Raw genomic sequence first — 21,953 nt, forward strand, 5'->3', positions numbered from 1 at the left:
ATTGGCCACTGAGACGGTGGTTGTCGGATGAGTGTGTATCTAGAGCTGGAGATGTTGTGCGGCTGTCAAACTCAGAAAATTGTGTGTACTCCCCGAGTCGACTAGTCCCACCAATTCTCGGTCAATGACATGAGCTCGAACTTGCATTGTAGTAGGCGATTTCTGCCCCGTAATAGCATGCAAGGATATCTCTGGTGGTTCCTCCTCAATAATATCCCCTAGCTCTTCTGGATCCTCTGAATCCTCCACCTCGAGCCAAAACAATCATTTACATTGGTGTCCAACCCGATACTGCTCATCACAGTTATAACATATATTTTTGGACCGCCTTTCTGCCATATCCGCAGTCGTCAATTTTTTTATAAAGCTCGGTAGGGAATTACCAGGGCGGGGATCGGCTACCCGAGTCGTAGTCGGAGTGTGTCTGGATGGTGCCGCTGTAGATGCTCCCTGAGATGAATTATAGCGGCGCCCTTGCCATGTGGAGGAAATGTTCCTCTCACTCGACCAACCCGGCTTACGTTGCTGCAGTTGTTGTCGTTGTTCCATTGCTCGGGCCATATTCATGGCATGAGCTAGATCCGTGGGCATAAGGAGTTTTACCTAGCCGTAAATACTCATTGAGACCTGCTGTGAATAAGGAGACCTGCTGGTCAACCAATACCCTCTCCCCATCACGAGCCAACTTTTCCTGGAATAGTTTTTATAATGTTCCACCGAACCCGTTTGTCTCAATAGGACTAACTCTCCCACGGGGTTGCTGTTGGTGGGAGGCCCAAATCTAATTGTGCATAGATTTTTAAATACTCCCCAAGTCATTCCCGGTCTCTCTTTCTCTACTTGAGTCACCCATAACATGGCTTCATCTGTCATATGGAAAGAGGCTAGTTGCACCTTATCCCATTCAGTAGTCCCTTGGTTCAAAAAAAAAATTCACATCTATGCAACCAAATTACAGGATCCACAGAACCATTGAAAGAGGGAAACTCTAACTTGGTGTACCTTGGGATTGTGCCTCCATGCTGAGGTACTTGGACAGCAGTGCGCCCAGGCCACTACTCCCCTCTTCTGTGATATGGTTGAGCAACTTCTCTCACCTCTGGACTCTGATGTCTCTCTGTCCTCAACTCTTGTAGCATGCTAATGATTCGGCTCATCTCTTCTTCCAAACCACAAACCTTTCCCAACACTGGTTGTGCTGTTTCAAGGCTATTTTCTATCTTTTGTATCCTGATTTGGATTTCTTCATTGCTGATATTATCCCCCATGTTACCCTACTCTGATACAAAGTTGTTACGGTCCCCAGTCATGGATCGGGTAACACGGCGTGGGAGTTGTGAATCCAGCACTGGTACTGAGTTGCTGGATTCGGTAAGGAGGGTTAAAGGTCCCTTCTTTGGGTACTCTTCTACCAGTGATCAGTCCCCCTTTTTATGATCTCATTCTAGTGCTAAAGTTATAGCTAGAATGGAAGTAATTCAGGTGGAGAAAGAATAGAGAAATACCTGTTTTGCTCATGTTAATCAGGTTTTCAACCCTGATTTGATGCAGCTCGTTCTAGGACTTGAAGACCTAGCTTGATGGGGCAGCCTTGGCTCACGTTGATGGCTGTCCTTGCTCTATTTTCGTGATGAATTCCTAGCAAGAAGAGTTGCTATAACCCTTCACATGAAAGAACCAGAATTATTCCTCTTTTGCTGCTCGTCAAGAGGGAATGGAACCCAACTTCTTGTTGACGCTGGTGATGAGAGAAGATCCTCTCTTTGGGCTCGGAAAAGGGGCAGGAAGCTCCTTTTCTTAGCATGGATGATGAGGGATGAATTTGGGTGAAGATGGATGGCAATGGAGAGTGAAGGATAGGTTGGATTTTTGGAGTAAACCCTAAACTCGAGATCAAGAAGTGATCTCAACCTGTTTAGACTAGGTTATTCTAAAATCTCAAAGCTTACCTATTTCATTCATACATTTCCCTTAAATAGGTCACGTCAAGGAGTTTTAGGGTTAGGGTTACAATAATTCCCCATAATGCCCTTACATATAAAGTAATTAGAAATAACTCCTACTTAAAACAATATAAGAAATAAATCCTACTCAAAGAAATATAAGAATTAAATCCTATTGAGTGAGTTGTTGTTGTCTTCTTCGTTGTGTGACTCGGTGTGCTATTGAGTCCACAAAAATTTCCCCGCGGGGAGACCCAAAGCCACATAACGGGTACCAAGATTTGGGGCATTCGGTAGGGTTTTCTAACAAAACATCATCAGTGGCCGACGATACTGGTGCGACCCCCAATCTGACTACGGGGGCCTCAAAAATCTCCAAGAAGGACCCTAGAATTCAGAAATTGGAGGGGTATGCCACCACAAACCCATCGGTAAGGGTTGATTTGGGTTCATCCTCAACAAACCTCTCCTCACAGGCAGCAGAAGTGATTTGTCCGACAAGGAGGTATTTTCGAGAGTCCTCGGTCTTAGAAAATACCCAAGAGGTGAAGCCCCCAAGGGCTGCCCTTCGCCATCGGACACGGAGGAGGCTCCATCGGACACAACTCTAGTGGGATTCAATTTCTGGCCACCACCTCCCACTCTCAATCCACCTCTCGGCAGAATAGAGCAAACCCTTGTTCCAAATTGGGGGAGGGGGGGGGGGGGGGGGGGGGTTGGTGTTAGTGGCTCGGATTTTTTATTTTTTTTAGGGGCTTTGTTTTTCTGTGGATGAGCACAGTACCTGTGCGGATGTGAATCTTCGAATTGCAGTTGTGGGGTTTCATTTTCTGAATCCCTTGTATGTTGTTCGGCCACGAACTACAATTTTGAATTTTTTGCCTAGTGAGTTTCTGTTCCGAGAAGCAAAGAAACACTTCTGGCATTGTCTTGGCAAACTTACAGTTGGTGTGTATGAATTCCGAGAGGGAAATTTTCTAGGGATGCCGGGAACGATGGCAAAAAAAATTTGGATGTCGTTTTCTTCTTCTCCTGCTGAGACCAGAAGCAGTGTTCTTGTCCATCATTCAATTAGCAACCTAGTGTTTAATTTCGTGGATGAATTGTCTGCTGCTCTTACCGTTGAGGGCCTTCATGAACAAAACATTGATGACAAGGAGGGGGATTTTGGGAAGGCTCTGAAGAACTCAGCAAGGGAGATGGGAGTAAAGGGAGATGCCAGGGTAAGAGCCCAGGCCTTGCAGGAGACATTCAAGGATCCATTGGAAATATGTGTGAAGGATGGAGATGTTAGTGGTGTTATGTATTCTTATAATCACATCAATGGTGTTCCCTCTTGTGCTGATAATAGGCTCTTATCTGCAACCATTAGAGGAGAATGGGCTCTTCATGGATACATTGTTGCCGACTGTGATTCACTTGAAGTCATGCACCATGGTCTCAACTGGCTGAATGATGAACCAGAAGATGCAGTAGCACAAATCCTTAGAAGCTGGTTTGGATCTGGATTGTGGCGTTTATTACACCAACTACGCCTTCCCTACTGTCCAGAATGGCACAGTCCGGGAAACAGAAGTGGACAAGACCTTGCGAAATCTCTATGTTGTTCTAATGAGGCTTGGTTTCTTTGATGGAAGCCCTGATGGTTACGATTCACTTGGGAAAGAGGATGTTTTCCCCATAGATCATATCGAGCTTGCTACTAAGGCTTCTAGGGAAGGAATTGTCTTGCTCTAGAATAACCATTCACTCCCTTGGAACCATCATAAGATGAATTCAGCAAGGGAGATGGAATTGGAGGGACGGCTTACTGCCATGATAGTCAGATTTTGCTGCAAAATTTGAGGAGTATATGATTGATGCTCAGGGACACTGTGGCTCTTGTTGGGCATTTGGTGTCGTAGAATCGCTATCAGATCGATGTTGTGTCCATGTTACTGTGAGCATTTCTCTATCTGTGAACGATGCGTTAGCATGCTATGGTTTTAGGTGTGGATATGGTTGTGATGGGGGCTATCTTTATCGTGCATGGCAGTACGTTGTTCAGAATGGAGTTGTTACTGAAGAGAGTGACCCTTATTTTGATGACATTGGTTGTGGACATCCGGGTTGTGAAGCCGTGTATTCCACCCCTAAGTGTGCAAAGAGGTGTACTGTGAAGGACATGCTCTGGCAAGAGTCTAAGCACTACAGTGTTGAGGCCTACAAAATCAGTTCAGCTCCTGCAGACCTCATGGCTGAGGGTTATTTCAATGGTCCTGTGGAGGTTGCTTTTACTGTATATGAGGACTTCCCACATTACAAAACTGGAGTTTACAAGCACATTACAAGCGGTGAAATGGGTAGGCCGTGCAACTTTACCAATGGGGGACATTGTAAGAATCTTGCTCCTGAGTATGAGAAAGCTGCATCTGTATTGAGCAGCCATGACCCTCCAGTTGCTCTCGCTAAGGTTGATGCCAATGAAGGGAAGACTATTGATGATTCCAAAGGTCCCAGGGATTCTGATGGGATTACAGCATATCTCCAGAAACAAGTGGGCCCTGTAGCCACAGAAATTAAATCTGCAGAACATGCTGATGACATCATCGATGAGGTAATGATAACTATTGTTGGGATTTTTGCTGACTTCACAGGTGCGGACTATGAAAACTTCCCAGCTTTAGCTGAAGGTGATGGCATAGGCTTTCTTTTAGGTGAGGTTGCAGCAGTCCAAGGTGCCTTCTAGTATTTTGGCCTTAAGGAGGCCCAGGTGCCTCTCATTATCATACAACATGAAGAGGGCCAGAAATTCCTCAAAGCAAAGTTGGAACCTGACCACATTGCTTCTTGGTTGAAAGCATACACAGAAGGTAAACTTGAGTCATTCAGCAAATCAGAGCCTATTCCCGAATTTAATAGTGCATTAGTCCAGGTTGTTGTTACTCCTAGCCTCCAAGAGATGGTTCTAAACTCTGGGCACAATATTTTGTTGAAGTTTTTTGCACCATGGTGTGGGCATTGCCAGAAGCTACTACCTATACTGGATGAAGTGGCTGTCTCCTTTCAAAATGACAAGGATGTTGTTAGTGCCAAAATTGATGCCACTGCAAATGATATCCCAACTGGTACCCTTGGTGTGAAGGGCTACCCTACTTTGTACTTCTTGTCCTCCAGTGGCAAAATATCACAGTACGTGGGGAACAGATTAGCAGAAGATATTTTTGACTTCATTCAGACGAATAGAGATCTGGCTGTAGAACAAGATACTGCCACAGACCCTACTTTCGAGCTTGAGGACAAGCTCGTTCTTCCAGAGGGGTGTAATTGTATGAACACAAAAACATTATTATTTTATTTTTTTCTTTAATTTACTTTATTTTATTTCAGTTTAGGCCACAGGGGTATTTTGGGGAATATTTTATTTATAGGGGTATTTTTGTAATATTTTATATTAAACCCTAACAGGGTGAACCCTATTTAAGGGGTAAGAGTAATGAGAAAGACAAGCATTGAGCGTTAGGTTAAATCTAATGTAAACAGGCTTAGAGTTCTCCTCAACGAGCTCTAGGGTTTTCAAGCTTCCTTTTGGCTTGATCTTCGTTCTCCATGTCTCCCTACAATTCCACCATGTCTTTCTACAATTCCCCATGGCCGAACCGGAATGCCAACAACAAATCTTGGTGTCAGATCCTGGACCGTAATAGAGAGCCTCCTGATAGGACAGTGGTACAAGTATAGAGGAAATAGCCAATAGAAATTGACAACAAACAGTCGATAGGAGATGATGAGACACAAAGTTTGTTATGGGATGAGAAGTAGAAGGCATGGTGCATGATCGAGGCTCTTTCCTAACTGCAATAGGATGAGTATCATATTCTGGGAAAAAATTAATTGGAGAAGATGGACTTACCTCAGTAGGATCCGTCAACTCAGCAGGTGTGGTGTGAGCTAGTGTTTCTGGGGCCTGAGTAGTTTTTGTAACACGTGGCATAATCGGTCGAGGAGAACCTGGTACTGAAGATAAACCTCGAGGAGAATTATCAGGATAATATGGAGAGTCTTAAAAAATGTGACATCCCTAGACACAAGGAAACGCTGAAGAGAGGGATTATAGCTAACATAACCCTTTTATGTGAGAGAATATGCTAAGAAGATACACTTCACATATTTGGGATCAAGTTTACTGTGTTTTGGGGAGGAAATATGGACAAAACTTTGATAGCTGAAGACTCTCAAGGGTAGTGAAAAAGGATCATCATCAAGTAATAATTGAGAGTAGGGAGATTTTTTACCAAGAATGGAGGAGGGTAAATGATTTATAAGAAAACATGCGGTAAGAACTACATGCGACCAATAAAAGTTTGGAACTTTCATGCATATAGTAAACCACGAGCCACCTCAATAATATGACAGTTCTTCCATTCGGCTACACCATTTTTTTGAGGGTTGTAGGCACATGATGTCTTATGAATAATGCCATTTTCTTGACAAAACGAGTCAAGATCTTTGGATGTGTATTTTTTGGCATAATCCAACCGAAGGACTTTAATTTTCCGCCCAAACTGAGTGAGTACCATTGCATAAAAAGATTTACATATCAATGGTATTTCAGAACGCTCTTTAAACAAAGATAACCAAGTGGTACAAGTGGAGTCATCAATGAATGTAATAAAATATTTCACTTGAGAAATGTTGGAGACACTCAAAGGTCCCCATACATCAGTATGAATTAACGAAAAAGGAGAAACACTTTTAAGTTCTAGACGAGGTGAGTATGTAGACCTCTGATGTTTACTCATTTGACATGCTTCACGATGAAGGTCCGACTACGCTTTAGGAAAAATATGATGAAGAGATTGGGTGGACATATGTCCCAACCGATTGTGCCATAACCTGGTTTTAGTGTCACAGTTGGATGCAATATTTATTTGTGGCACATCTAGGTAGTAGGGCCCTGTTATGCACACAATAAAATTATTATTTAATTTTTTTCTTTAATTTAATTTAATTTTATTTCAGTTTTAGGCCACAGGGGTTGTTTTGGAATATTTTATTTATAGGGATATTTTTGTAATATTTTATCTTAAACTCTGTAAGGGTGAACCCTATTTAAGGGGTAAGAGTAATGAGAAAGAAAAACATTGATTTTAGGTTAAACAGGGTTTTGAGTTCTCCTCAATGAGCTCAGGAGTGTGCGTTCTCCTTAACGAACCTAGGGTTTTTAAGTTTCCCTTTGACTTGATCTTCGTCTTTGTCTTCCTCCTCCCTACGGATCCATGTGTCAGATCCAAGACCATAACAACTAGTATCAGATTGGGAACACAGTGAGCCATTCCCTAGAAGAATGGATTGCCATGTGCAGAGAATTATCCCTAGAAGAATGGATGGCCATGCGCAGAGAATAGGCAGAAGAACGTGCATGGGGTATTTGTAATGAAGGGAAAATAATACGTGAATGGCGTGCAGCTTACATTAAAAAATTTTATGCAAGAAAGCAATTGGATGCCGCAGAAATGGTCATACAACTTCAAATCTCCGAGCACAAAATAAGCACTACATGAGAGACAATTGATCGTGACGCTGTCTTGGATGGATAGGAGAAGCAAGAAATTAGAGCGCCCTCTGTATCTCCAGCGGAGGCGAAGTCCGAAATTGGGGACTTAGAAATTCCTTCGTCGGAAAATGTGGAATTGGGTTCGGCATCAAACCCTTTTCTATTGGACGCCATACGTCTTCCCAAACAGAAGACACAGGAAATCCGAGAGCTCTCTGTCTCGAAAAAGCTCCCCAAACTTCCGAAATCAGACAGCGGGGACTAAGATTTTGGGAAATTGGAAGGGCATTATGCCTCAACCTCGGCGGTCATGGGCAGTTTGGGTTCGACCTCAAAAATTGACTCCTCACTACCTGCGGAATATCTTCTAGAACAGAAGATGAAAATATTCCGATCCGACTCTATCTCGGTGAATCAGTTCGGCTGTCCCTCCACTGTCTCGAAAAATATACAAGCAGAGAAGCCCCAAAGGGCTGCTATTTGCCACCGGAAAAGGAGGAAGCACCGAAGGGAACAAATCTAGGGGGATTTACGCTTTCCCTCTCAACCTCACTCTCGATCACGGCAAAATAGTGGCAAACGAACTTCAAAAAAATTTGGGGTAAACTCATTAGACGAATTTCTCCAAATTTTGTCTTCTCTTTTCTCAAATCCCTCTATGTTTTACATAATTCTTCTCCAATGGAGTTGAAATTGTTCCATGAAGTAGAGAAACATAGACACTTTTACGGAATCCCGAATTTTGGGTCTGAAACGCAAGAGGGGATTTTTTTGGGGATTCCAGGAATGGAAAAAACAAAAATTTTACGGGTAATGAGAACAGCACCGATGCGTCTATTCATTGTCAATTTGAATTCGTTGTATCTAATTTTTTGGATGATATGTGTGCTGCTGCTCGGTCCCTGTTCGTGGACAATTGTCATGTCGGTGGGAGTTCTGAATTTGAGAAGGGGGTGTGGAATGCATAGTCTTGCTTCCTTTTGCTTATTATTTGGACCAAGTTGCTTCATTAGGCAGTGGAATTAGAACATGTCCATTATTTGTTTTGCAATATTTTTGGAAGAAAGGGAAAATGGATGAGGCATTGCAGTTGTTCGATGAATTGCCCGAGAAAAATGTCATGTCCTGGAATGCAATGAATTTAGGACACTATATTCATGGGTGTCCTGCAGATGGTCTCACTTTAGTTGCAGAAATGGTGGGACATAGTTCCAGCACCAAACCAGGTGCCAAGACAACTTCAAAAGATAAAAGGTTGACGGCTGAAGTTACACTAATACTCCAAAAGAAGTTACTAGTTTCAGACAAAGTAAAACCAGATCAGCCTCTTAGATTATTGAGAAACACGAACCAAAGGCAAGGCGCTAAATTTATTTCTTTTGCTCCTGCAAAGGGTGAATGGAGATTTTTTGTTTGCAATTTCAGTAGATTTGGACTGAATGACGAGCAGGATGAGGATGATATTGTCATGGATGATACTCTAGTTCAGGAGCCATAGGGAGCCACTAGGGTTGAAGAATTGGACGTTGATGAGGAACCTCAAGTGGGTCATAGTGGCACTGTTTTATCTCAGTCTCTCCCGTCTTATCTGGGGCTGGATCCTATCAAGATGCAAGCAACAAGAATGTTAATGATTCCAGTAGAGGAAGAGGACTTGTCTCCTATAATCCATGTAGAGAAAGTTGCAAGCAAGAAAGCAAGCAGAGATGAAAATGATGAAGAAAAAAAGGCACTTGTCAATTATTGTTTTGTTTCTCCACTAGAGCTCCACAAATCAATAGTCCATGAAACTATTGATGTTGTGGTGGATGGCTTCAGCTTAAAGCTTCGAAAGCTCATTTGTAGTCGTTTAACACTTCCAAAAATTTGCAGGGAGTATATTAGGATTATTGAGACACAACTTGAGGTCTCTGGGTCTTTTGCTTCTTCTTCTATGCATTTGATGCACTAGGTCATGGTGTGGGAGTTGATCCAGGTTCTGTTTTCATAATGGGAAATAAGTAGTCAATCAAAACCACAACATGTGGATGCCGATGTGGATGATGGAGGGGATCTAATTGATGATGTCAAGGATGGTCCAAGGGACTTGGATCCTGAGGCCTACCCTCTTGTTGGTAGAGCTGAGTTCAGTAATTGGTTGCAGGAGAGTGTTTGCCACCGTGTGCAAGAGGAGGTGAGCTCTTTAGGTGACTTGAATGATTTAGAGCACATATTTTTTATCTTCATTAGGCGAAAGCTGGATTCAGCAGTGCTTGTTGTTCATAATCAACAGTATCGAGGGATATTAGAGAAAGGTGTTTTACTGAAGGTGATTTGTGCTGGTTTTACAGCAGCGTGGTTCTTCCACAAATCATTTTGTGTTGCTGCTGTGGCACTGCAGCAACCAGTGCTGCCACCAGTGGCACTATTGAAACCAGTGCTGCCAGCCAGCCAAGCAAATAATGCTGTTGTGGCAGTCCAGCATATATTGCTGCTAGGCAGCCAAACCAAGGTGCTTCTTGAGGATGCAGACGGCGATTTTCATGCAAACAAGGCAATAAATCAAAGTGATGGAAAAGGGAAGTATGTTTCCAGTGGTGCTGAATCTAGTGCTTATGCATCAGGGGTGGCAGTTGAACCACTTGTAAGAATTCTTACATCAGCAGGTGCTAATGTTGATCACTCTGTGATTGGCATTATGTATTTTTTCTGCTCATGGTCTGGATTGGAAACGTCAAAAGTGAGTTCCCTGCTTAGTCCTGTTAATGAGATGGAAGATATATTGCAACAGGACCTTTAGTCTCGATTGTACTCCTTTATTGGTCTCATGGACCCCTAGCATGGTCAGTCAGGGTGCTCGATTGCTTCTGCCACTAACTGGCTACAATATTCATGTAATTGCTGTTTTTAACAATGAAGGGGTTGATAAGTGTGGGCAGTGCAACTTTGCCAATGGGAGGGCCGCCGTGAGGGGCAGTTTCACACCAGTCCAGGACTGATGGAGGGTAAAAAAATAATACTCTTGTTAGGTGCTCCAGTTTTGTAGTCCATACGGTTGACACAGATACCACGGTTGATACTTGAGAACGGATGTCGACATGGGCAAGCAGACCTACCTTTGATCCTGAAGACAAGCTCTTTCTTCCATAGGGTGTAATGTTATGCACGCAATCACAATATTATTTGAATTATTTTTCTTTAATTTACTTTATTTTATTCCAGTTTTAGGCCACATGGGTAGTTTAGGAATATTTCATTTAAAGGGGTAGTTTTGTAATATTTTATCTTAACCCTATAAGGGTGAACCCTATTTAAGGGGTAAGAGTAAAGAGAAAGGAAAGCATTGATTTTAGGTTAAATAGGGTTTTGAGTTCTCCTCAATGAGCTCAAGGGTGTGCGTTCTCCTTAACAAACCTAGGGTTTTCAAGCTTCCCTTTGGTTTGATCTTCATCTTCCTCTTCCTCCTCCCTACGAATCCATGTGTCAGATTCGGGACCATAACAAGCCCCCCTTGTTCATGGCCTCCACCAATCACCCACTTCATTGTAAGATCCTGAAACACACATGAAGTGGGTGAGAAAGTGATAGAACAATTAAAATGTTTGGTGAGCTGACTAATTGATAAAAGATTAAATGGGAAAGTACGAACGAAAATGATATCAGTGAGCTGAAGAGGATCCTTTCCCTTGAACTTTACTTTGTCAACCGTCAGCAATGGTAACAAATTTATGTGAAAGACATGGAGATACTGAGTATAGTAGATGTTTGTAACCTATAAGATGCTTGGAGGCTCCTGAGTCAATTATCCAGGATGAAGAGGAGGTAGAAAACATACCTAAAGTGGTGGTGGCAGCGGTTGGTGAAGAAGTACTTGGGAATACCCCATCATGGTCTTTATTTTTTGGAATAGTTCATAGTCTTCATCAGTAAAAGTATTCTTTGCAGTTGTTGTGGTAGACTACTCTACTTTTGTATCACTTACTTAGGCTTGGTTAGCCTTATTCTCATTAGCTTTATAACATCTTTCATGAGTGTGGCCCAATCTACCACATATAGAGCATTCTTTCAGGTAAAAGCATGTGTCTTTAGTGTGGCCATATCCCTTACAATGGGTGCATTCCTTCCCATCTCTTCAATCAAAACTAGTCCTTCCACCTCCTCCTCTTGCTCCTCTATAAAATCTGCCTCGGCCTCAGCTTTGGTTAGATGGTTTTCTCTCATGTCTAGAGTACATAGCGGATGGTATTTCAGTAGTAGAGGGAAAAGCTTCTGGAATATGGAGAAGTGTAGCACATACATCATCAAAAGTGGGAACCACAGAAGAGCTAAGAAGGTGATTCTTAGCAACTTCAAAATGCGGTTTAATGTTGGCAAGGCATATGGTAGTTATCAAGACCTCTTTTTTTTTATCTTGGACAAAGATATCTGTAGAGGTTGGTTGGGAAAGTTTCCATTCTAGAAGAAAGCCTTGAAAGCAGGCTAAATATTCATATATATTGTCACCTTGTTTGGTGGTAAGCATCCGTTGTAAAATATCATATGACCTTTGTAAGTTGTTGGAACTTGAATACAACTTGGCTCATGTCTCCCAAATTTGTTTAGCCATCTATAGGTGCATGACATTATTGGAGACATGTTCTTCCATACTGTTGATTAGCCAAATAATAACCAATGTATCCTCCTTTAACCATTTGCTTTAGAATATATCATCTTCATCAATATGTGGTCCACGGTTGGTGAGATAACCAACTAGGTCCTTTGTGAAAAGAAACTGACGAACCGATGTCGACCAATTCATAAAATTTGATTCCCCCTATAAGGGTACAGTGGTGATTCTGAGTATTTCACTCTTGTTACTCATAATATCTTCAGCCATAGTAGGCAAATCAAGTAAAATAGTTCTTGAATCAATTAATCAAAATATGACCAAGTGGAAGGCTTTAACCAACTCGGTTAATGGAGATGCTTATCATAAAAGGTAAGTAATTAATTTTAATGGATAATGACTCAGAAAAGGCTCAACATCATCTTTCTTTATTTAGGAATCTTGTTCCCATAGATTTATAAAAAAAATTCAATATGCACTAGTCTCGGTAAAACTAACCTTAGAACTCCTAATCACATTCCAACTAGAACTCTCTAAGATAAGCCTATTATGATAATATTACATAATATATTTAATAGACTAGTTTAACTCAACTTCAAACACCTTCTTTAAGGACGTGAATCAAGCTAGAGAGCCAACTCATGGTCTTATCTTGTGGGTTCCACACAATCTTCCAACTCATGTAGATAGAGGTACCAGCTCGTGTTATCTTTGTGGGTCCCACTTGATTTTCTAATCTTCTATTCTATTTCAGCACGTGTTCCTTATCTCTTAGCTCGAGCCACTTTGTATGAAGACTCTTGTTGACATGTTATGGACTCTATAGCATCACAAGTTATCAACAGGTGTAGGAATTAATGAATGTGTTTTTCAATTTCCATGTAATTGTTTTTGGTTTGGCTTTGTCTTTAGTTTGGGTTGGTTTAGCATTTATTGGTTTCAACCATTGACCCAAGGGGTCTTTAGAGTTTTGGGCGTCCTCAACCCTATTTAAGGGGACGGCTAGGGTAATGAGAGAGATGAATTGAGTCTACTTTAGCTAGAGTAAATTAGATAAACAAGTCAAGAGCTCCTTCAAGCTCTCTCCCATTTTTCCCCAATTCCTTTCCAAAATTCTCCTTTCCGAAATTCAATATCCATCATTCCCTCATTCCATCTCAACATCAAGCAAAGTAATGGAAGGAAGAGAAGAGAGGAGGGTGACAAGATCCATGGCTCGTGAGGATCCTAACAACGTGGTATCAGACAGGTCCACCCTCGATGATTCCTCTTCTCCAGAGGACATACGTCAAGTACTTTCAGAACTTCAACAACGATCCACTCTTCAAGGTACTGAAATTTCTCACATCAATAATACATTACACACGGTGGAATCATCTCTCCAAACAGTCATCCGACAGCTTGTTGCACTTCAAGCACCAACGCCACCACCAGCCACCAATTTTCAACCACAACCAGTACCTCACCAACAATTCACGCCACCACCAAATCCAACCCTGCGCCAACCAGTGGTTCCCATGGCTACTCATGCACAAGGACCATCCACGGTTCCAAGGTACTTTAAACTTAACTTTCCTACATATGATGGCTCTAAAGATCATTTACTGTGGTTCGTGAAATGTGAACAATTCTTCTATCATCAACAAACGGTGAAAATGGACAAGGTTACTTTGGCCGCCTACCACCTGCTCGATGAAGCTTTCATGTGGTTCCATCACTACCGAAATGTCCATTCCATTCAAGATTGGCTGCACTTTAAACATGCTTTCCAGTTGATGTTTGGACCTCCAGCTAGCAGCAACCCAGTGGGGGAATTGATCAACTCTAAATACACAAGCACCTTAGAAGTTTACCAAAAAATGTTCCAAGAAAGGTTGGCCCGAGCCAGTGAATTTGTTCCTCCTCACCTACATGTTCAGATTTTTAATGCTGGATTGATAGAGGCAGTTAGATTGGAAGTCGAATTACTTGGTCCAATAGATTTGGACTCGGCAATGAATTATGCCAGAGCTGTGGAACACAAACAGAGAGTTCTAAAAGAGTTTTTACACCGAAAACCATTTTGGAACAACAGAATACAGGGTACTGCATTTGGTCCACGTTTTGGGTCCTCTACCCCTAACCGAGCAGATCAGTCTACCAGTGTGCCTCCACACACTATGCCACGTATATTTTTGACTAAACAGGAAATGGAAGCTAGAAAGGCAAAGGGCCTCTGTTTTAATTGTGATGAACAATTCCTGCCAGGACATACCTATAAACGCTTATTCAATATTGAACTGTTGGAAGAAGAGTCAGAAGAGCTTCCTGAAAATGAATTTTTTGAAGAGGTACAACAAGAATGTTAAGCACCTAGCCAATACTACCCAAAAGACCGGCCTGTTAGGAGCGGAAGACATAGGTACTTAACCCAGGACCATAACATCACACCCCTCCTTCGCGGGCTGACATCCACGGTGGCCCACTTACGACGGCCCACTCCACCAAGGTTGCCCCTTCGAATGTGCAGTGGCCTACTCCATCAAGGTCGCCCCCTTCGTAGTCGCCCCCTCCGGGATTCGAACGTGCGACGAGGGAGCTAGCTCTGATACCAAATGTTAAGCACCTAGCCAATACTACCCAAAAGACCGACCTGTTAGGAGTGGAAGACATAGGTACTTAACCCAGGACCATAACAAAGAACCAAAGCTCTCCCTCCATGCCATGCATGGCTTGCGTAGTTCTAATACCATGCAGGTAAAGGTCAGGTTATATCATCTCATGCTACTTGCTTTAGTTGATTCGGGCAGCACACATAATTTTATCAGTGAACCAACCGCGTAACAATTGGGATTGGAAATTCAACAACAAAGGGGACTCTCAGTTTCAGTGGCCAATGGGACTAAAATTGCAAAGTGTGGGGTTTTGTGCAAACACCCCTTTCACCATTGAGGGACATTCATTTCAGGCAGATTTACTAGTCATTCCCTTGGCTGGATTTGATTTGGTGCTGGGGGTCAAATGGCTCCAGTTATTAGGACCTATATTATGGGACTTTCAGGCTCGGACTATGACATTTACAGCACCACAGGGTCATATTACATTACAAGGTATTGTGGCATAGGTACCTAACACAGTTCACACTTTATAGCTTCAGCACAATGGTGATGGTCAGTTAGCTCCTTTACTTACAGCATTTGCAAATTTATTTAATGACCCTACAGGTCTACCACCAGTGCGTCACTGCGATCACCGCATTCGTTTAAAGTTGGGAACTGATCCAGTAGTGGTGCGACCTTATCGTAACCAGCATATATAGAAAGATGAAATAGAATGACAGTGCATGCATATGCTCGCTCAGGGTGTGATCCAGCCTAGTCGATTTCTTTTTTCCTCACCAGTGTTACTAGTACGTAAAAAGGATAAATCATGGAGATTTTGTGTCGACTATATGCAACTCAACTTGCAAATAATTAAAGACAAGTTCCCCATTCCAGTCATGGACGAGTTGCTGGATGAGTTACGTTGTGCTACAATTTTTACCAAATTAGATTTGAAATCGGGTTATCATCAAATAAGAGTTCACCCGGCGGATATGGAGAAGACTGTGTTCCGCATACATCACGGTCCTTTCGAGTTCCTCGTCATGCCCTTCGGTCTCTCCAATGCACCCTCCACCTTTCAGGCCCTCATGAATGAGGTATTTTCATCACTTCTGCCCAACTATGTGTTAGTTTTTTTTATGACATTCTGGTCTATAGCAAAAATTGGGAAGAACATCTCCACCACCTCCATCAGGTATTTACCATTCTACGCTCTCATCATTTGGTTTTGAATAAATCAAAATGTTCTATGGGTACCTCTGAGGTGGCATATTTGGGTCACGTCATATCAGCTGTGGGTGTGAAAGTTGACCAGAGCAAGATACAAGCAGTAACAGATTGGCCGATTCCCACCTTGGTAAAACTAACCTTAGAACTCCTAATTACATTCCAACTAGAACTCTCTAAGATAAGCCTATTATGATAATATTACATTATATATTTAATAGACTAGTTTAACTCAACTTCAAACACCTTCTTTAAGGACGTGAATCAAGCTAGAGAGCCAACTCATGGTCTTATCTTGTGGGTCCCACTCAATCTTCCAACTCATGTAGATAGAGGTACCAGCTCGTGTTATCTTTGTGGGTCCCACTTGATCTTCTAATCTTCTATTCTATTTCAGCACATGTTCCTTATCTCTTAGCTCGAGCCACTTTGTATGAAGACTCTTGTTGACACCTCTTGAGCTCATGGTGGATCCCACCAACTTGTGTAGCCATGGTGGGTCCCACATTGTAACACTTATTATGAATCCAAGCTCCTCTATTTATGGTGGAGTGATAGAATTTATGTACACTTACCAAAGATAATTGAACTCAATTTAGAACTTACTCAAATTTGAACTTACTTACATCCTTACTTACTTAAATTCTAATCCTTCTATAAGCTTGTGTGGCTAGGCTGAAGATGCCAGGTCGTGTTATATCTCTGTGGGTCCCATTGGATCTTCCAGTTCATGTGACAATGATACTAGCTCGTTGTATGTTTGTGGTTCCCACTAGATCTTGAATTCTTCCAACTCATTCCAGATCATCATCCAACTCATGCTATCTTGTGTGATGACTCATCTTGGCTTCTCACGACTTCATGATGGGTCCAACCAGCTCGTGCAACCATGGTGGGTCCCACATTGTAACACTCCCTCTCAATCTGGGGGTGAGAAAATAATATAAATGCCCAGCTTGCAGCAGATGGTGGACAAAATTTTATGAGTGACTGGTTTGGTGATAATGTCTGCAGCTTGGCTTTGTGTAGATATATACTTGAGAGATAATATGTCGGTTTGGATTTTTTCTCATATGAAGTGGCAGTGTACTTCAATGTGCTTTGTCCTCTCATGAAATACTGGATTTGATGTGATATGTATAGCTACCTGATTATTGTAATATAGATCCATAGGAGCTTCTTTATAGAAATTCAGTTCAGTGAGAAGAGATCTTATCCACAAAAGCTTTGTATTCCACTTCTGCACTTGACTATGCAACCACATTATGCTTCTTGCTTCTCCATGTCACTAAGTTTCCTCAAACTATCGTACAATATCCTGAAGTAAATTTTCTGTCATTAGAGGATCCGGCCCATTCTACATCTGAGAATCCTTCGATGTTGAAGTAACCATTATTCTTATAGAGAAGCCCTCTTCCAGGGGCTCTTTTCAAATATCGCAATATCCTTTCCAGTGTTTTCCAATGACTGAGTTGTGGTTTGTGAATGTATTGACTTACCACACTTACGTCATATGATATATCTGGTCTTGTTACGCTGAGATAAATGATTTTCCCACTAGTCTTTGATATTTTTCGATATCTACATCTTCTCTAGTACCTGCACATAATTTTGTATTTGAGTCCATAGGGGTTTCAGTTGGTTTGCACCCCATCCTTTTTGTCTCCTCTAGTAGATCAAGGACATACTTCCTTTGGGAAATTACAATCCCATGTCTTGAATGTAGTACTTAAATACCCAGAAAGTATTTTAGTAGTCCAAGATCTTTTGTCTTGAATTTTGCACACATTTTTTCTTTGGTTTCCTGGATACCCTTTGGATATCTTTCGGTTAAAATAATATCATCAACATATACTACCAAAATTACCTTGCCTTGAGGTGTGTCTTTAATAAATACAGAGTGATCAACCAGACATCTATGAAAATCCAACTCTTATGAGAACTTGACTAAAATTTTCAAACCATGCTCGAGGAGACTTTTTTAGGCCATAAAGAGATTTCTTCAATAGATGTACCAACTCCCCCTCAACTACGTACCCAGGTGCTTGCTGCATATAAATTTATTCTTCTATATCCTCATTCAGAAAGGCATTTTTCACATCAAGTTCATATACCTGCCAGGAAGAGTTATCTGCCAGATATAATAACACACATACTGAGTTCATTTTTACCCCTGGAGAGAAGGTTTCCATATAATCAATTCCATAACATTGAGTATAGACCTTAGCAATGAGGCGAGCCTTCAACAGAGCCACAGACGCATCTAGATTGTGTTTCAACACCCATTTGCAACTAACGAGTTTCTTATCTGATGGAAGTGGGACTAAAGCCCATGTCTGATTTTCATAAAGTGCCTGCATTTTTTCATCCATTGCCGCCTTCTGCCCTGGATATTTGAGAGCCTTCTAATGGGGTTGGGTGAGTGATATGGAGGAGATAGATGAAATAAAATGACAACATGAAGGGGATAAATGATGGTGAGACACAAGATTGGAAATGGGATGAGAAGTAGAGGGCCTAGTGCAAGTTATAGGTTCTTTCAGCAAGGCAATAGGATGAGTATCATACTATGGGCCAAAAAATACAAAAAAAAAACGGAGAAGATGGACTTACCTTGGTGGGATCAGTAAACTCAGTAGGTGTGGTGTCAGCCAATGTGTCTAGGGGTTGAGCAATTTTCGTAGCGCAGGGTACAACCGATCGAGGAGAATTTGGTGTAGGAGATAAACCTGAAGGAGCATTGTCAGAATAATATGGAGAGTCTTCAAAAAAGGTGACATCTCTAGACACAAGTAAATGCTGAAGAGTGAGATTGTAGCAAACATAGCTCTTTTGTGTGCGAGAGTATCCTAAAAAGATACACTTGATAGATTTGGGATCAAGTTTACTGTGTTTTCGGGAGTTAATATGAACAAAACATTGACACCCGAAGACTTTCAAGGGTAGTAAAAAAGGATCATCATTTGGTAATAATAGAGAGTAAGGGGATTTATTACCAAGAAAGGAAGATTGTAACCGATTTATAAGAAAACATGCATTAAGGATTGCATGTGGCCAATAAAAGTATGAAACTTTCATGGCATATAGTAAACCATGAGCTACCTCAAGAATGTGACGGTTCTACCATTCAGCTACACCATTTTGTTGATCAGTGTAAGCACATGATGTTTGATAGATAATGCCATTTTCTTGACAAAAGGAGTCAAGGTCTTTTGAGGTGTATTCTCTAGCATTATCAGACAGGAGTATTTTTATTTTCTGACCAAATTGAGTGAGTACCATAACATATAAAGATTTAAAAATCAATGGGAATTTAGAATGGTCTTTAAATAGAAATAACCAAGTGGTATGAGTGAAGTCATCAATAAACATGATATAATATTTGTCTTGAGAAATATTCGAGACACTCAAGGGTACCCATACATCGGTATGAATTAATGAAAAAGGAGTGATACTCTTAACTTCTGGGTGAGTTGAGTATGTTGACCTTTGATGTGTACTCATTTGACAGACTTCACAATGAAACTCTAACCTTGCTTTAAGAGTAGGCAACATATGATGAAGAGATTGTGTAGACGGATGTCCCAACCGGTTCAGCCATAACCTTGTCTTAGTTTCACTGGTGGAAAAAATATTTATTTTTGGGCATCCAAGTAGTAGAGCCCCTCTTGTTCATGGCCTCCACCAATTAACTACTTCGTTATAAGATCCTAAAACACACATGAAGTGGGTGAGAAGGTGATAGAGAAATTAAAATTTTGGTGAGCTGACTAACTGATAAAAGATTTAAAGGGAAGGTAGGAATAAAAAGGATATTAGTGAGCGGAAGTGATGAAGTAATAGAAGTGGATCCTTTCCCTTGAACTTTAGTTTGTGAACCGTCAGCTATGGTAACAATTTTTTTATGATAGACTCGGAGAAACTGACTATAATAAATGTTTGTTACCTGTAAGATGCTCGAACGCTTCTGAATCAATTATTAAGGAGGAAGAGGAGGCAGACAATATACCTGAAGCGGTGGTGGCAGCGGTAGTTGAGGAAGTAGAGGAACCCATCATTGTTTTTATTTTCTAGAACAACTCATACTCTTCATCAGTAAATGTTTTCTTGTCTTTTGATGTCGTAGACCGATCCACGTTTTTATTAATCACTAAGGCTTGGTTAGCCTTATTCCAGTCTGATTTGCCATTGGCTTTATAACATTTGTCTCTAAAGTGGCAAAATTTTCCACAATAGGAGCATTCCTTGAAATAAGATGTGTCTATGGTGTGTTTATTTTTCCCAGAATGAGTGCAACCCTTCCCATGTGTTCTGTCAAAATCATTCCATTCACCTCTTCCTCGTCCTCCTCTATAATTTTTGCCTTGGCCTTAGCTGCGGTTAGATGATGTTCCCCTATGTCTAGAGTACATAGTAGATGATACTTCAGTATTTGAGGAAGAAATGGTTGGAATATGGAGAACTATAGCTCATACATCATCACAGGTGGGAACAACAGATGAGCTAAGAAGTTGACTCTTAGTAATTTCGAGATATGGTTTAATATTTGCAAGGAAAATAGCAGTGACTAATGCTTCTTTCTGCTTGTCATGTACCAAGACATATGTGGTAGTTGGCGTAGCTAATTTCCACTCTTGAAGAAGGCTTCTAAAGTGGGCCAAGTATTCATGGATATTTTCTCCTTGTTTAGTATTCAACATCTTTTGGAGAAGATCATATGGCCTATGGAGATTATTGGGACTAGAATATAGTTTAACACATGTCTCCCAAATATGCTTAGCAGTATCAAGATGAATAACATTGTTGGACACATGTTTCTCCATGCTATTGATTAGCCAACTAATCACCAAAGTATCATTTTTGAGCCACTTCTTATTAAAAATATCCTCTTCATCAATAGGTGGTCCACGATTGGTGAGCTGACCAAGAAGGTCATTTGTTATAAGAAACTGACGAACTGATGTGGACCAACTCATGAAATTTGATACCCCTCGCAAGGGTACAGTAGTAATTCTGAGTATATCATTCTTGTGATTCATGGTTTCTTCAGCCATAAATAGTAATTCACTTAAAAAATTTCTCCAAGCAACTACTAATAAAAAACAACCCAAATAGAGGTCTTTAACCAACTTGGTTAATGGAGAGGCTTAGCATAAAGGCTAAGAAATCACATTTCTGAAATTTCAATGAGTAATCACTCATGATAGGCTCAATACCAATCTTCTTTATCAAGGAATCTTGTTCCCAAAAAATTTTAATTCTTTATGCAAAAATCGCAACATAAACTGGTCTCGATCAAAGATTTTTCCAAATTGACAAAACTGCCTTGGTAACTTCTTATAATCCAAGATGCATATATTTCCATAATATTATAAGATGAAGACATTCATAAACACATCTCTAAACCATCTTCTATTATCCGAAAACCAACAACATACATCAATAATATCAGAAAAAAAAAACTTAGCTCATGAGCTTCAATCTTGTCTCATAAGGAGCCTTTTATGAGTGGCTTGGATCATATCTTCTTAGAGGATTGCTCTGATGTGGGGATCCTAAATTTGATGCTCTAATGCCATGTTGCATTTAGGACCCCATTAATATTATCTCGAGAAGTTGAGAGGGGGAAAGAAAAAAACCAAGAAGTAGAGAAGAAGAAAAGAAGGAGAAGGAAAAAGAACTTTACACGAGAGTGGGAGAGGAGAGAAATCCTTGCTTTGATGATATTATTATGAATACAAACTCCTCTATTTATAGTGGAGGAGTGATATAATTTATGTACACTTACCAAAGATAATTCAACTCAATTTAGAACTTACTCAAATTCGAACTTACTTAAATTCTAATCCTTCTATGAGCATGTGTGGCTAAGCTGAAGATGCCAGCCGTGCTATATCTTTGTGGGTCCCATTAGATCTTCCAGGTCATGTGACAAAGATACCAGCTTGTGGTATCTTTGTGGTTCCCACTAGATCTTCAATTCTTCCAACTCATTCCAGCTCGTCATCCAACTCATGCCAGCTTGTGTGATGATTCCTCTTGGCTTCTCTCGTCTTCATGGTGGGTCCCACCAGCTTCTG

At 41.1% G+C, this 21,953-nt stretch overlaps 1 pseudogene; it reads left to right on the plus strand.

Moving 5' to 3' along the window:
- Window positions 1-3,795: 3,795 nt before the first annotated feature.
- Window positions 3,796-8,977, plus strand: LOC137943713 (uncharacterized; annotated as a pseudogene).
- The last annotated feature ends 12,976 nt before the right edge of the window (window positions 8,978-21,953 follow it).

The sequence above is a fragment of the Aristolochia californica genome, unplaced genomic scaffold (assembly GCF_029961685.1).
Source record: "Aristolochia californica isolate CCGP_79_NKW_82.1479 unplaced genomic scaffold, dmAriCali1.0.hap1 SCAF_11, whole genome shotgun sequence".
Classification (NCBI taxonomy): Eukaryota; Viridiplantae; Streptophyta; class Magnoliopsida; order Piperales; family Aristolochiaceae; genus Aristolochia; species Aristolochia californica.